The following is a 16,440-nucleotide window of genomic DNA, read 5'->3' on the forward strand; positions in this document are numbered from 1 at the left end:
GGAGAATCCAGCTGCAATATTTAGGGCTTTAATGAGATCACATCTGGAGTTGAGTGGGCAGTTTTGGTCTCCTCCCCTAAGGGGAATATACTTATACAAATCACTCGGTTGACCGCTGGATCTGAGGATTGTTCTCTCGTTATTTATAACTTACAAGCTTAAAAGAAACAGGAGTTCAGAAACTCTCACCTCAATGTATAAAATTCTTTGCACATTTGACAGGATGAAAGCAGTGAGGACATTTCCATTGGCTGAGAATCTAGAATAAAAGGTGATTGTGATGATTAAGTCAAGGTGCCTGATGCTCCCTATTGAAAGACTCCCAGCCTTCATTCAGCAGGGAGTGACCGGAGAGCTGGCTGTGTACAGATCTCATCACGAGAACTCGCTTGCTGCGACAGAGAAGGTCATTGTCTCAGGGTCAGCCAGTCAGGACTGAGATGGCGAGTAGTTACCACACTGGATTGTGAATTTCTACAACTCCTTCTGGTGGTTCTCGGTGCTGTGTCGATGAGTGGATTCAATCCTGAGCCACAGGGGTTTGTTAGGTTCTGATGGAATGAAGGGAGTTTCAGTACGAGGTTAGAGTTGAACCAGATTCCTGGCCCTCTCCCGCTCCTATTTTGTCTGATCAAATAGCAGACAGTCAGCTCCAAGACCTGCCATAGAGTCATACAGCACTGAAACAGGCCCTTCGGCCCACCACGTCTATGCCAGCCATCAAATACCAGTCTGTATAATCTCATTTACCAGCACCTTGACCACTTAATGCTCACCCAGATACTTCTTAAACATTGCGAATGTTCCTGCCTCCAGCACCCTCCCAGGCAGTGTGTTCCATATTCCCTCCGGGTGAAAACATTTCCCCTCAGGTCCTCTCTAAACCACTTACTCCTCACCTCATTCTGCACTCTGTCTAAGAACAGGTTGTTTTGTCTGTATAGCACACAAGAAACAATACTTTTCATTGTATGTTAATACACATGACAATAATAAATCAAATCAAATCAAATTAAACCTCTGCCCTCTGGTCTTAGAGGTCTCTGCCACGGGGAGAAGATTTTTATGATCTACCTTATCGATGCCTCACATGATTTTGTATACCTCTATCAGACTCCCTCTCAGCTTCCTCTGCTCCAGGGAAAACAAACCCAGCCTATCCAGCCGAAACTCTCCGTCCCCGGTTACATCCTGGTGAATCCCCTCTACACCCTCTCCTGTGCAGTTCATATCCTTCTGTGGCATTTCCACTAGCAGAATAAATATGAAAACTTCCAATTAGTAATATAGTTACCAAAATCGTGCTTTATTGTTGTGGAAATCGATTGCAGAGTTTTAACTGATTCCCTTAAATAAACAGGCAACCTTGAGAGAGAAGTGCCCTGGGACAGACCTCACCTCAACAGGACAGGGATCAAGGTTTACTGGGCAGGCGAAATGTGTAGAATGGACTTTAAACCAATAGAAGGGAGGGATTCGAACTGAAGCAATAGTAAAACTAACAACTTAAAGATAAGATAAAACATGGGCCGAACCTACCAACAATGATTGGAATCGTATCCAGGTTCAGAATAAAGTTTAGAAAGTTCTGACAGCATAATGAAAATGATGGCTTAACGAAAGTAAGAGAAAAGGGCGACGAGTTAAAAACTGAGAAAAATATTCATCAGGCACACGATCGAGATGGCATCAATTATCCAGAAGGGAACTATTAACACAAACTCATATAAGAGAAGGACTCTGTAATTATTTATAATTATTGATAAACAACACAGATACAAGAGGGGCCTCAGTGATGGAGAGTGTACAGGTGGGTGATGGAGAGTGTACAGGTGGGTGATGGAGAGTGTACAGGTGGGTGATAGAGAGTGTACAGGTGGGTGATAGAGAGTGTACAGGTGGGTGATGGAGAGTGTACAGGTGGGTGATGGAGAGTGTACAGGTGGGTGATGGAGAGTGTACAGGTGGGTGATAGAGAGTGTACAGGTGGGTGATAGAGAGTGTACAGGTGGGTGATGGAGAGTGTACAGGTGGGTGATGGAGAGTGTACAGGTGGGTGATAGAGAGTGTACAGGTGGGTGATGGAGAGTGTACAGGTGGGTGATAGAGAGTGTACAGGTGGGTGATAGAAAGTGTACAGGTGGGTGATAGAGAGTGTACAGGTGGGTGATAGAGAGTGTACAGGTGGGTGATGGAGAGTGTACAGGTGGGTGATGGAGAGTGTACAGGTGGGTGATGGAGAGTGTACAGGTGGGTGATGGAGAGTGTACAGGTGGGTGATAGAGAGTGTACAGGTGGGTGATAGAGAGTGTACAGGTGGGTGATGGAGAGTGTACAGGTGGGTGATGGAGAGTGTACAGGTGGGTGATAGAGAGTGTACAGGTGGGTGATGGAGAGTGTACAGGTGGGTGATGGAGAGTGTACAGGTGGGTGATAGAGAGTGTACAGGTGGGTGATAGAGAGTGTACAGGTGGGTGATAGAAAGTGTACAGGTGGGTGATGGAGAGTGTACAGGTGGGTGATAGAGAGTGTACAGGTGGGTGATAGAGAGTGTACAGGTGGGTGATGGAGAGTGTACAGGTGGGTGATGGAGAGTGTACAGGTGGGTGATAGAGAGTGTACAGGTGGGTGATGGAGAGTGTACAGGTGGGTGATAGAGAGTGTACAGGTGGGTGATGGAGAGTGTACAGGTGGGTGATAGAGAGTGTACAGGTGGGTGATGGAGAGTGTACAGGTGGGTGATGGAGAGTGTACAGGTGGGTGATAGAGAGTGTACAGGTGGGTGATAGAGAGTGTACAGGTGGGTGATAGAGAGTGTACAGGTGGGTGATGGAGAGTGTACAGGTGGGTGATAGAGAGTGTACAGGTGGGTGATAGAGAGTGTACAGGTGGGTGATAGAGAGTGTACAGGTGGGTGATGGAGAGTGTACAGGTGGGTGATGGAGAGTGTACAGGTGGGTGATAGAGAGTGTACAGGTGGGTGATGGAGAGTGTACAGGTGGGTGATAGAGAGTGTACAGGTGGGTGATGGAGAGTGTACAGGTGGGTGATGGAGAGTGTACAGGTGGGTGATAGAGAGTGTACAGGTGGGTGATGGAGAGTGTACAGGTGGGTGATAGAGAGTGTACAGGTGGGTGATAGAGAGTGTACAGGTGGGTGATAGAGAGTGTACAGGTGGGTGATGGAGAGTGTACAGGTGGGTGATGGAGAGTGTACAGGTGGGTGATAGAGAGTGTACAGGTGGGTGATAGAGAGTGTACAGGTGGGTGATGGAGAGTGTGCAGGTGGGTGATAGAGAGTGTACAGGTGGGTGATGGAGAGTGTACAGGTGGGTGATAGAGAGTGTACAGGTGGGTGATAGAGAGCGTACAGGTGGGTGATGGAGAGTGTACAGGTGGGTGATGGAGAGTGTACAGGTGGGTGATAGAGAGTGTACAGGTGGGTGATAGAGAGTGTACAGGTGGGTGATGGAGAGTGTACAGGTGGGTGATGGAGAGTGTACAGGTGGGTGATAGAGAGTGTACAGGTGGGTGATGGAGAGTGTACAGGTGGGTGATAGAGAGTGTACAGGTGGGTGATGGAGAGTGTACAGGTGGGTGATAGAAAGTGTACAGGTGGGTGATAGAGAGTGTACAGGTGGGTGATGGAGAGTATACAGGTGGGTGATAGAGAGTGTACAGGTGGGTGATGGAGAGTGTACAGGTGGGTGATAGAAAGTGTACAGGTGGGTGATGGAGAGTGTACAGGTGAGTGATAGAAAGTGTACAGGTGGATGAAGAACTCAGGTGAGGTCTTGGCAGGAGTTGTTCCAGAATTATTGTCAGAGTTGGGAGATATATAATCATAGAGATTAAGGAAGCACATAGCAAAGGCAAAGTGCGTTAATGAAAAGTTTTTATTTGTTCATAGGCCAAAAAATAATCAGAGCAGCTCACTTGTAGAATTTATTCAGGAAGATTTCTTACAATTAAAACTTCCAATGGTGCACACTAACATTGAATTTAGTAACGGAAAATTGTGTGATTGTGACCATAATACAATTATATTTGATGGTAAGTTTATGAAAGGCGAGGGATAGTGACAAAATTATGTTTTTAACTTGAGTGAGGTTAACAGTCTAAGGAGGAGACATGAACTAATATTTGAGTAGTACGGTGACACAGTGATTCACACTGCTGTCTCACAGTGCCAGGGACCCGGGGCAGCACGGTGACACAGTGATTAGCACTGCTGTCTCACAGTGCCAGGGACCCGGGGCAGCACGGTGACACAGTGATTAGCACTGCTGTCTCACAGTGCCAGGAACCCGGGGCAGCACGGTGACACAGTGATTAGCACTGCTGTCTCACAGTGCCAGGAACCCGGGGCAGCACGGTGACACAGTGATTAGCACTGCTGTCTCACAGTGCCAGGGACCCGGGGCAGCACGGTGACACAGTGATTCACACTGCTGTCTCACAGTGCCAGGGACCCGGGGCAGCACGGTGACACAGTGATTCACACTGCTGTCTCACAGTGCCAGGGACCCAGGGCAGCACGGTGACACAGTGATTAGCACTGCTGTCTCACAGTGCCAGGGACCCGGGGCAGCACGGTGACACAGTGATTCACACTGCTGTCTCACAGTGCCAGGGATCCAGGTTCAATTCTGCCCTTGGGTGACTGTGCGGATATGAACACATGCTCCCCGTGTCTGCGTGGGTGGGTGGCATGGTAGCACAGTGGTTAGCACTGCTGCTTCACAGCTCCAGGGACCTGGGTTCAATTCCTGGCTCAGGAATTGGCTCAATTCCTGGCTCAAGTTTGCACATTCTCCTCGTGTCTGCGTGGGTTTCCTCCGGGTGTTCTGGTTTCCTCCCACAGTCCAAAGATGTGCGGGTTAGGTTGATTGGCCATGCTAAAGTTGTCCCTTAGTGTCCTAAGAAGCTTAGGTTGGAGGGATTAGCGGGTAAAATATGTAGGGATATGGGGGTAGGGCCTGGGTGGGATTGTGGTTGGTGCAGACTCGATGGGCCGAATGGCCTCTTTCTGCACTGTAGGATTCTATGGGTTTCCTCCTGGTGCTCTGGTTTCCTTCCACAGTCCAAAGATGCACAGGTTAGGTGGCTTGGCCATGGTAAATGTGTGGGATACAGTGGGGCAAAGGGCCCGGATAAGATACTCAATGGGCCAAATGGCCTCCTTCTGCATTGTAGGGATTCTTCACTCAAAGGGTGGTGAATCTCTGGAATTCTCTGTCCGTTGAAGTGGTGGAGGCTGCCTCGCTAAATATATTTAAGACGTGGGTAGGTAGGTTTTTGATAAGAGAGGGGATTAAGGGTTATGGGGAGAAAGCGGGAAAGTGGAACTGATCCACTTCAGATCAGCCATGATCTTATTGAATGGCGGGGCAGGCTCGAAGGGCTAGATGGCCAACTCCTGCTCCTATTTCTTATGTTCTTATGTTCTCTAATTCCATGAGCAAAACCAGTAACTGGGTAAATCTACAGGCTGTGGGCATTGCCAGCGAGGTCAGCATTTGCTTTGACAGGAATATTTAGTACAGTGCCAGAGGGTTATATTCCAAAAGGCACAAGAAGGTGAGATATTAGGATCGATGAGAGGAATTCTTTTAAATCAGTACTTGGATCATTCACACACTTCAAACAAATCAAGGAAGAGACTTATTGGATTGAATATAATTTAAATAGTGTTTCAGAAACAGAAATCTGGAGGATCTGATGTCTTTTACCCAGGGATATTTAAATGAACAAGTTGCAGAAATATTAGTCATTATTTTCTGCTGTTTTCTTGATTTGAGAATTTGAATTGGATTGGGAAATTGCAAATATCATTCCATGATTTGAAGGGAGCTGGAGAGAGGAACCGAGTAATTGTTTAATTCCAGCCCATCAACAGTTACCAAGCACTTACTGAATCTGGGGTGGTGGATGAGTGTCAGGATAGACTAGTGAAGGTGAACTAAAACTGGCCCACTGTATTGTGCAAATCACTAAGATGATGCAGACAGACACATAGCTCTTCCCTGTTTGTAATCTCTGCGAACTGGCTAGTTCACGTTGTCTTCCTGTGTTCTATTTAATGCTGCTTTCTCTGCTAAATCAGGTCGACACAATTTATGGAACAGTTTGGCTGCAGGAACATTCCACCCAACACAGAGAGAGCAATTCAAATAGAAAGATTCATCATGCTGAAAACTGAGCCAATCACACAACAGGATCCTATTAAAACTGAGCCAATCACACAACAGGATCTTATTAAAACTGAGCCAATCACACAACAGGATCCTATTGAAACTGAGCCAATCACACAACAGGATCCTATTAAGACTGAGCCAACCACACTGTAGGACCTTATTGAAACTGAGCCAATCACACAACAGGATCCTATTAAAACTGAGCCAATCACACAACAGGATCCTATTAAAACTGAGCCAATCGCACTGCAGGATCTTATTGAAACTGAGCCAATCGCACAGCAAGATCTTTGTAAAAACTGTGTGTAATGACTCAGGAAGCCCGGCTGGAAAGGAACATAGTTTATTACAGAATGCAAATTGAAACCACAGCTGTGGTGTACACACACTGGTCCCTGCCTGGGTTTACAGTTCAGCAGGCCCAGTCCTGGGCCTGGCTTAGAAAAGGCTCAGGGAATTAGTTTCAGCTGGACAGGCCACTGCCTGTTACCGGGGGAACTCATACTCACCAAGATCCATTAGGGAGACCAATCACTGATCTCCCACAGACCTCGTGTGGGTAATCACACTGAGCCAATCATAAAGCACAATCTTATTTGTAAAGTTGTTGTTCTTCCATCAAACACACGGTAACATTTGTACTGACTGGAACTGAGAAGCGAGACATCAAACAATCCATAGAACCGTAGAACATTACAGCTCAGAAACAGGCCCTTTGGCCCCTCTTGTCTGTGCTGAACCATTTTTCTGCCTAGTCCCACTGACCTGCACCTGGACCATATTCCTCCACACCCCTCTCATCCATGGACCCGTCCAAGATTTTCTTAAATGTTAAAAGTGAGCCCACATTTACCACTTTATCCGGCAGCTCATTCCACACTCCCACCACTCTCTGTGTGAAGAGACCCCCCACCCCCGCCTCCCCGATATTCCCTGGGTTAAAACAAGACAAGATGCTCCTTTTTTGCCCCAGGTTTTACACTTTCAGGATAGATAGTGATGGGCATGTCTTATACACCCCAGCCCCACCTAAACCTGTCACACTCACAAACAATTCTATTCACTTGCCGGCAAATTAATTCCGGTCAAACCGCAGAGTCTGTAACCTCATTGAGCCAGAAATGAGTTTCCCGACCCTCTGGGTGGATTTTCCCGCGGTGTGCTTTCCCGCTGTGGAAGGTGGCCCACCATTGGCCAGCAGTGGAATTTTCCAGTCCCGCCGGTGTCAGAGTGCCACTCCTCGCTGCCATGAAAGCCGGAAGATTCCACCAGAGTGTGTAGCTGGAAAATTCAAGCTTTTATCTGTTTAGTCACAGAGACCACCTGACCACCCCCCACCCCCCCACCCCCCACCCTGTCCGTCCCTGACCGTCCCCCACCCTGTCCGTCCCTGACCGTCCCCCCACCCTGTCTGTCCCTGACCGTCCCCCCACCCTGTCCGTCCCTGACTGTCCCCCACCCTGTCCGTCCCTGACCGTCCCCCCACCCTGTCCGTCCCTGTCCGTCCCTGACCGTCCCCCACCCTGTCCGTCCCTGACCGTCCCCCCACCCTGTCCGTCCCTGACCGTCCCCCCACCCTGTCCGTCCCTGACCGTCCCCCACCCTGTCCGTCCCTGACCGTCCCCCCACCCTGTCCGTCCCTGACCGTCCCCCCACCCTGTCCGTCCCTGACTGTCCCCCACCCTGTCCGTCCCTGACTGTCCCCCACCCTGTCCGTCCCTGACCGTCCCCCACCCTGTCCACCTGGGGAATGAATCTGATCCGTACATACCTCACCAGGACAGTCTGTAATCTCCTCCGGTAACCCTCCCAGTTATCCACACTCCTCAAATTCTGGCCTCTTGTCCAATCTTGAATTTAATCAGTGGCCAATCCTTCAGCTGCCTGGATCCTAAACTCTGGAATTCCATCCTTAAACGATTCTGCCTCTCTCTTTTCCTATCCTTCAAATCTTACTTGTTGAGTAAATTTTGGATCAGCTGCTCTAATATCTCTTTACCGGGACGGTAACCCTCGGCCATTTTGATTTGAGGACACTCATAGATTCCTACAGTGCAGAAGGAGGCTATTTGGCCCATCGGGTCTGCACCGCCTACAATCCCACCCAAACCCTATCCCCATAACCCCTGCATTTACTCTAGCTAGTTCCCCTGACACTGACGGGTAATTTCAGCATGGCCAATCCAGCTAACCCACACATGTTTGGAGCGAGGGAGGAAACCGGAGCACCCGGGGGAAACCCATGCAGACACAGGGAGAACGTGCATATTCCAACCAGACAGTGACCCAAGCCGGGAATCGAACTTGAGTCTTTGGTGCTGTGAGGCAGTAGTGCTAACCACTTTGCCACCGTGTCGACCCTCCTGTGTATGTATTACAAAAAAAACAAGGTAAATGAATTGATGGCAAAAATCTGAGACATGGTTACAAAGATCGCAGTTGGGAAATCAATATTCAGGGTTATTTAACATTTAGGAAGAACAGGCAGGAAGGGAAGGGAAAGGTGGTGGGGTAGCTCTGCTAATGAGAGAAAATGAGTACAGTTCAGAGAGACAAACTAGGCTTAGAGGATATACAAAGAACAAAAACAGCCCGGGAAACAGGCCCTTCGGCCCAACGAGCCCGCGCCACCATCTCAACACCACCAGTCCCCCCCTCCATCCATGACCCTTATCTATTGTTTTATGGCCATCCACATTGAGGGAAACTAATTTAAGGACAATTTATTACCTCCAATCAGCCTAATAGCACATCTTTGGGGTGTGGGAGGAAACCGGAGCACCCGGAGAAAACCCACGCAAGCACGGGGAGAATGCGCAAACTCCCATAGACACCGGCCCAAATCCATGTGTCTGCCCAGCAAACAGTGATAGTCACTGAGCTGTCGTCTTGCCCAGTATCTGGTCCAGTTTAGGCACACACTAACGACATGAAGCACTAGGCCAATCTCGAACAACCAAGAGCAGCCCCAGTACGACCCATCGCGTGTATGCCCCTCGCTGGAGTTGACTCGAGTGGAAGTGACAAATATCAAAGGAAGGAAGAGGATGATGGGAATATTGAAATGTAGCCACACTGTACGAAAGAGTTTACACCAAGAAATAACAAATGCATGTAAAAAGAGCAACTTCAAGTTTCATATCCATTGGAATAATCACATTCAAATCGCAGCCAAGACAATGAATCCATAAAAATTATTTGGGATGGTTTCTTGGAGGAATTTATTATGGAGCCGATGAGGGATCGGTCTTTTTTGTATCTGTTAATGTGTAATGAGGAAGGTTTAATATTGATCACATGTTTAAGGAACATCCAGGAAGCAGGATTCATGTTGTGATAGAATTCAACTTGAAATGTGGGAAAGTGGAACTGAAATATCAGTGTTAAAGAAGGAGAATTCTGATGGTGTGAGGATGGAATTGGTGCAGACGGACTGGCCGTACAGACGGACTGGCCGTACAGACGGACTGGCCCTACAGACGGACTGGCCACACAGACGGACTGGCCCTACAGACGGACTGGCCACACAGACGGACTGGCCCTACAGACGGACTGGCCGTACAGACGGACTGGCCCTACAGACGGACTGGCCACACAGACGGACTGGCCCTACAGACGGACTGGCCGTACAGACGGACTGGCCCTACAGACGGACTGGCCCTACAGACGGACTGGCCGTACAGACGGACTGGCCCTACAGACGGACTGGCCGTACAGATGGACTGGCCCTACAGACGGACTGGCCGTACAGACGGACTGGCCGTACAGACGGACTAGCCCTACAGACGGACTGGCCACACAGACGGACTGGCTATACAGACGGACTGGCCATACAGACAGACTGGCCGTACAGATGAGTGGCTTTAGGGAGATAATTCATGACTCCCAGCAAAAATACAGGAAAAACTCTCAGAGGAGGAAAAACCCCACCACGGATAACCAAGGAAATTAAGGAGGGGTTAAGTTGAAAAAGGAAACATACAAGATGTAAAAGGTTAGTGGGAGGTCACAGGGTGGGATAGATTCACAATGGAGCAAAGATAGACTAAAATAACAACCAGGAAGAAGATGAATATTGAGGGTAAGCTTGCAAGAAACATAAAAACAGACAAGAGTTTTTTTTCAGTAGTTTAAAGGGGAGAGAGAAGGAAAAGGAAGCACTGGCCCTTTGGAGAATGAAACTGGGAAAGTAATTATGGGAAACAAGGAAACACCAGAGGAGTTAAATTGATATTCTGCATCAGTCTTTGCCGGAGGTGATATTATAAACATCTCAGGAACAGTAAACACGATGGGAGAGAATTAAATACAGTCACCATCACCGGAGAATTAGTTTTAGACAGACTGGTAATAGGCAGAGGTAATATTTGGGCGTGGATAGAGAATTGGCTAATGAACAGGAAGCAGTGAGTTGCGATAAGGGGGAGGGTGTCTTCCTCAGCTTAATGGGCACTGACCAGTGGATGGGCACAGGGATCAGTGCTGGGGCCAGAACTCTTTTCACAATATATATTAATGAAGGAACATTGTGCGCTGGGGCCACGTGTGTGTGTTAGCGCGAGTGGGCGAAACGACCACTACGGACTCAGGGTGAAGTTCAATAACGGAACAGCTTTATTTTCTTTACGTTGATGGAGAAGCACAGTCAGGACATACAATCGGACTGTCCCAAAAGTGCTCTAAAGACCCCCCCCCACAACGGGCTACAGTTATACCTGAACTTCGCGTTTCAAATACTAATCCTTTATTTACAGTATTTGACTTCAGCCATCCTGTTTCGATGTTTCCGAGTGTTGGAGTAATTGTTTGAAGTGTGTGTTAATGGTTTTTGTCTGGTTGGTTATCAATGGGCTGGAATCTCTGGGGTTTGAACCATCGGTGTGTTATTGATCTCAAAGAGGTTTGAAGGGCCATGGACGTTTCCTTAACTGTGTTAATTTTAGGTGTCTCTGTGGGTTGTTTGACTGGTTTTAGAAGTGCTGATTTTGATGGGGTGGGGATGTGTTCTTTAATTTAGCCACCCATTCACTTCCTTAATCTTATCAACCCTACGCCCGCCTGCACTCGGTTCAGGCAGTAGCCCAGAGATAACCACCTTGTCGGTTCTACTTTTTAATTCCATCCCCAGCTTTTCATACTCCCTCCCCAGATCCTCAGTTCGCATTTTGCTTTGCTGGAGCAGACGAGTGAAGGAGCAGAGAGACAGATAAGAAATTACCTGTTAAAAACCTGTTTAAATAAGTTTAAAGCACTTTCATAGTAAGAACTTACCTTGTAGAACTGTTTAAATCATTTAAAAGCATTTTTGCAGGCTTTTTGTATCTACCGCTTTAAGAATTCAAAGGGAGTGGTTAGCAAGTTGTTGTGGGGGAGCAGGCTTTAAAACAGCGCCAGGTTTAAAAGGAGGCCTGGTGTAGACAGCGGGCAGTGTCGGAGCGGGCAGTGGAGTGAGTGGGAAGCAGAGTGAGTTATTAGGGCTTAGGAGCAAAAGGGCTGGGGAGAAAAAGGGCCAGGTAAGTTCATGTTGAAATTTTCAATACTACTACAGTGAATAATGGAGGGGCATGTGATGTGTTGTTTCTGTATGATGTGGGAGCTGGTGGACCCCAGGGTCCTTCCCAGTGACCATGTCTGCAGTAAGTGCAGGTTGCTGGAGGAGCTCCAGCTCAGGGTAAATGAGCTGGCCTCTGAGCTACAGACACTGAGGCTCATCAGGGGGAGAAAGGGTGCCATTGATAATGGGGTACAAGTAACATCCACCCCCCCTAGACTGGCTAACTCTAAGGGTCAGGAACAAGAGGAGGCTGCTGAAAGGAGGAAGGGGGGTGGGGGGCAGAGGAAGGAGGGTGGGGACCGGATGCCTCAGCCTCTCAATCTGCATAACAGGTTTGAGGTTCTTGCTTCCAGTCTGGACGAGAACGAGGGAGGTGAGGTCGGTGAGCAGACTGCACACGGTACAGTGATGCAGCAGGACATAGGCAAGGAGAAGGTGAAAAGGAACGTAGTAGCAATTTGGGATAGTGGGGTGAAGGGTATTGACACTGTCCTTTGTCACAATGACAAAGTGCACAGAAGGGTGTGTTGTCTGCCTGGTGCTCGGGTACGGGATGTCGCAGCTGGGCTGCAGAGGAACCTGGAGTGGGAGGGTGAGAATCCGGTCGTTGTGGTACATGTGGGTGCCAACAACGTAGGCAAAATGCAAACTGAGGATCTGGGGAGGGAGTATGAAAAGCTGGGAATGGAATTAAAAAGTAGAACCGACAAGGTGGTCATCTCTGGGCTACTGCCTGAACCGAGTGCAGACGGGCGTAAGGTTGATAAGATTAAGGAAGTGGCTCAGGGTTTGGTGTGGGAGGAATGGGTTTGAATTTATGGGGCATTGGCATCAGTATTGGGGTAGGTGGGACCTGTTCAGGTGGGATGGGGTTGGTCTGAACCATGCTGGGACCAGAGTCCTGGCGAGTCGAGTAAATAGGACTGTAGACAGGGCTTTAAACTAATTGCGGGGGGGGAAGGTGCGAGGGTAGGTGACATTATGGGGTCTAAAGTTAAGGAGAGGGTACAGGTAAGGGAGGAGGCCAAGGATGTCCCAATAATAGAGGGAGTTAGGGGCGTGAGTATGGTTGGTGGCGTTACGGCAAATAGGGTCCAGGGGAAGGCTGGGATGAAGGCACTTTATCTGAATGCACGAAGATTCGGAATAAAGTGGATGAGTTGGTGGCGCAGATCGACACAAATGGATACGATCTGGTGGCCATTACAGAGACGTGGCTGCAAGGTGACAGGGACTGGGAGCTGAATGTCCAGGGGTATCAAGTGTTTAGGAAGGATAGGCAGGAGGGAAAAGAGGGGGGCGTAGCTCTGCTGATTAAGGATAGCATCACGGTGGTAGCAAGGGATGATATAGGAACCAAGTAGCAGAAAGTGGAATCGTTGTGGGTGGAGATTAGGAACAGCAAAGGGAGGAAGATGCTGGTGGGTGTGGTCTATAGGCCTCCGAATAATGATCTGGAGGTGGGGCGGGCTGTTAACACGCAAATAAGTGCGGCGTGCAGGAATGGGACGGCAGTAGTTATGGGGGATTTCAATCTGCATATTGATTGGTCGACCCATGTTGGATGCGGTGGGCTCGAGGAGGAGTTCTTGGAATGCTGCCGGGATAGTTTCCTCGAACAGTGTGTGTTGGAGCCGACGAGGGAGCGAGCTATCTTGGATCTGGTGTTATGTAACGAGGCGGGTAGAATTAGGGAGAATTGTGGTGAAGGATCCTCTTGGGGAGAGTGATCATTGTATGGTGGAGTTTCTGGTGCAGATGAAGGAGGAGAAAGTGGGTTCCCGGACACTCGTCCTTTGTTTGAACAGAGGGGAGTACGGTAGGATGAGAGAAGAATTGGCGAATGTTGACTGGGGGAGCGCGTTGGAAGGTAGGTCTGCTGAGGAGCAGTGGAGGGTCTTTAAGGAGATCTTTCTTGGTGCTCAGCAGAAATTTATTCCGATGGTTAAAAAGGACCGTAGGAGGAGAGGTAATAAGCCGTGGATAACGAAGGAGGTGAAGGAAAGTGTTAAATTAAAAGCGGATGCGTTTAGAGTAGCTAAGAGTAGTGGGCGAGAAGAGGATTGGGAGAGGTTTAAATGCCAACAAAGATTGACAAAGAAGTTGATAAAGAAGGGTAGGAGAAACTATGAAGCTAGGCTAGCGCTTAATATAAAAAAGGATAGCAAGAGTTTTTATAAGTGTATAAAAAGGAAGAGGCTGGCTAGGGTGAACGTTGGTCCCTTAGAGGATGAGAGGGGGGACTTAGTGGTAGGGGATGGGGAAATGGCTGAGGCCTTGAATAACTTTTTTGTTTCGGTCTTCACGGAGGAGGACGTGAATAATTTGCCGGGTGTTAGAGATGGAAAGGTGGTAGGACTGGAGGGTCTCAATGACATTACTGTTACTAGAGAGGCGGTGCTCGACAGACTGGAGGGGCTGATTGTGGACAAGTCCCCAGGACCGGATGGAATGCATCCGAGGGTTCTGAAAGAAATGGCGGAGGTGATAGTGGATGCCTTGGTGGTTATTTTCCAAACGTCGATGGATTCCGGGGAAGTGCCAGAAGATTGGAAAACAGCTAATGTTACACCGTTGTTTAAAAAGGGTGCCAGGCAAAAGGCGGGGAATTATAGGCCGGTTAGTTTAACGTCTGTTGTAGGAAAAATGTTAGAATCCGTCATCAAGGAGGAAATAGCGAGGCATCTTGAGGAGAATTGTTTGATAGAGCAGACACAGCACGGTTTCATTAAGGGGAAGTCGTGTCTGACAGATTTATTGGAGTTCTATCAGGATGTGTCTCGGGCGGTGGATAGAGGAGAGCCGGTGGATGTGGTCTTTCTTGATTTTCAGAAGGCGTTTGACAAAGTGCCTCACAAGAGGTTATTGCAGAAGGTCAGGGGACATGGAGTTGGGAGTAGGGTGTTAGCGTGGATAGGGGATTGGCTGTCAAATAGGAGGCAGAGAGTGGGGGTCAACGGGTGCTATTCGGATTGGCGGTTGGTGACTAGTGGAGTGCCCCAGGGATCGGTGCTGGGGCCTCAGCTTTTTACCATTTATATAGATGATCTGGAGGAGGGAACCGAGTGTATGGTGTCGAAATTTGCTGATGACACCAAGATTGGTGGAACAGCAAATTGCATGGAGGGTGTGGAGAGTCTGCAGAAGGATCTAGATAGGCTGGGTGAATGGGCCAGGAACTGGCAAATGGAATTTAATGTTGGCAAGTGCGAGGTTGTCCACTTTGGTAGGAATAATGGTAGGAAGGACTATTACTTACGTGGCGAAAAACTGCAGCAGGCGACGGTGCAGAGGGACCTCGGGGTCCTTGTGCATGAGTCGCAAAAACCCAGCCTGCAGGTGCAGCAGGTGGTCAGGAAGGCGAATGGGATGCTGGCCTTCATAGCGAGGGGGATTGAATATAAAAGTAGGGAGGTCTTGCTGCGGCTGTATAGGGCATTGGTGAGGCCGCAACTGGAGTACTGTGTGCAGTTTTGGTCGCCGCACTTACGCAAGGATATTTTGGCCTTGGAGGGAGTGCAGAGGAGGTTTACTAGGCTGATACCGGAGTTGAGGGGGTTGAGCTGAGGAGAGGCTGAATAAACTAGGCTTGTACTCGTTAGAGTTTAGAAGAATGAGGGGAGATCTCATTGAGACATATAAGATGATGAATGGGATGGATAGGATAGAGGTGGAGAGACTCTTCCCGCTCAAAAAAGACAGTAGGACTAGGGGGCACAGCCTCAAGATAAAGGGGGGGCGGTTTAGAACGGAGTTGAGGAAGAACTTCTTCACTCAAAGGGTGGTGAATCTCTGGAATTCTCTGCCCGTTGAAGTGGTGGAGGCTGCCTCGCTAAATATTTTTAAGACGCGGGTTGATGGGTTTTTGATAAGAGAGGGGATTAAGGGTTATGGGGAGAGGGCGGGAAAGTGGAACTGAGCCACGACAGATCAGCCATGATCTTATTGAATGGCGGGGCAGGCTCGAAGGGCTAGATGGCCTACTCCTGCTCCTATTTCTTATGTTCTTATGTTCTTAGGTGCCATCCTGTCCAATTTCCCTTATGTGCTAGCCCTCATTTGCATTCTAAAAGCATGCTCTTGCCTACTGATCAGTGTCTGTTACTTTGTGATTTTAGTGGAGGGCTCTGGGGGTAACTTTAGTTTGCTGCCATCTTGTGTGCCCAATTTCATAAAATTTGTTGTCCAATAACAGGTAATGCTGCAACTTTATAAGACCCTTGTCAGACCCCACTTGGAGTACTGTGCGCAGTTCTGGTCGCCTCACTATAGGAAGGACATGGAAGCCATTGAGAGGGTGCAGAGGAGATTTACAAGGATGTTGCCTGGATTGGGAGGCATGCCTTATGAAGATAGGTTGAGGGAGCTGGGACTCTTTTCCCTGGAGAGACGAAGGTTGAGAGGCGACCTGATAGAAGTTTACAAAATGTTGAGAGGAATAGATAGGGTGGATTCTCAGAGGCTATTCCCCAGGGCTGAAATGGTCGCTACGAGAGGACGCAGATTTAAGGTGCAGGGAGGCAAGTACAGAGGTGATGTTAGGGGTAAGTTTTTCACTCAGAGGGTGGTGAGTGAATGGAATCGGCTGCCGTCAGTGGTGGTGGAGGCGAACTCGCTGGGGTCTTTTAAAAGACTTCTGGACGAGTATATGGGGTTTTATGGGATTGGGGGTTATAGATAGGTCTATGGA

This window comes from Carcharhinus amblyrhynchos, chromosome 29 (genome assembly GCF_965287045.1).
Source record: "Carcharhinus amblyrhynchos chromosome 29, sCarAmb.v2.hapA, whole genome shotgun sequence".
Classification (NCBI taxonomy): domain Eukaryota; kingdom Metazoa; phylum Chordata; class Chondrichthyes; order Carcharhiniformes; family Carcharhinidae; genus Carcharhinus; species Carcharhinus amblyrhynchos.